This window comes from Sorex fumeus, unplaced genomic scaffold (assembly GCF_029834395.1).
Source record: "Sorex fumeus unplaced genomic scaffold, SorFum_2.1 ptg000122l, whole genome shotgun sequence".
NCBI lineage: Eukaryota > Metazoa > Chordata > Mammalia > Eulipotyphla > Soricidae > Sorex > Sorex fumeus.
This window is the reverse complement of record NW_026606179.1, coordinates 34,220,228-34,221,160: the sequence shown is the minus strand read 5'-3', so window position 1 is coordinate 34,221,160 and position 933 is coordinate 34,220,228. Positions and strand designations below refer to the sequence as shown.

General features: G+C 37.6%; 1 non-coding gene across 1 annotated transcript; it reads right to left on the bottom strand.

Moving 5' to 3' along the window:
- Positions 1-243: 243 nt before the first annotated feature.
- On the bottom strand, positions 244-349 carry LOC130044533 (U6 spliceosomal RNA). The gene has a single exon (XR_008795401.1). It is a non-coding gene; the product is annotated as a U6 spliceosomal RNA (small nuclear RNA).
- Positions 350-933: the final 584 nt, after the last annotated feature.

Here is a 933-nt window from a genome sequence, read left to right as displayed (position 1 = left end):
TGTAAATGATGCCTGGAATTTCCACTATTACTGTTTCAACTCATTGGCTAAGTCAAGCAGGCTGTGGGCTTCCAAAAGAGTTCAGCTATCCCAGGGTTGGTGAGTACATAGATCCAGAGCATTGTGAATACTTTGGTTTAAATTTTCTAAAATTGTTGCGGGGAATACAAGAATATATGGGCAACTGGGGTCTCAGAGACAAGACACTCAAGCAAAACATGGACCATTTTAACAATTTTTATTTTACAACTTTCTGATTTTGTATATTTGCGTGTCATCCTTGCACAGGGGTCATGCTAATCTTCTCTGTATTGTTCCAATTTTAGTATATGTGCTGGAGGGATAGCACAGCGGTAGGGCATTTGCCTTGCACGCAGCCAACATGGCCGACCCGAGTTCGATTCCTCTGCCCCTCTCGGAGAGCCCGGCAAGCTACTGAGAGTATCTCGCCCGCTCGGCAGAGCCTGGCAAGCTACCCGTGATGTATTCGATATGCCAAACACAGTAACAACAAAGTCTCCAATGGAGTCGTTACTGGGCCCGCTCGAGCAAATCGATGAACAACGGGAGGACAGTGACAGTGATTTTGTATATATATCATATATATACAAAATCAGAACAAATGGAGAAGAAGCCAAAATGTGTACTAAGGTCATAAATGTTTATATTTACTGTTATAAGTTTTATATTATACTTTTAAACTGCTATTAAAACTTATATAAAATTTAATTAAGTATTATAAGTTGGGATTCTCCTAAATATTGTTTCTTCAAATTTCACCTTTATTATTCTTTCACTTTGAACCCCCTGGATTTTCATTTCAGTTGCAGAATGGTAATTCCTATATTTAAAATGTCAACGTTGAAAAAAAAACCAACGTTGATTATGAAAAGTGATTTTAAAATTAGATTCATACATATTTCATTAATTGCA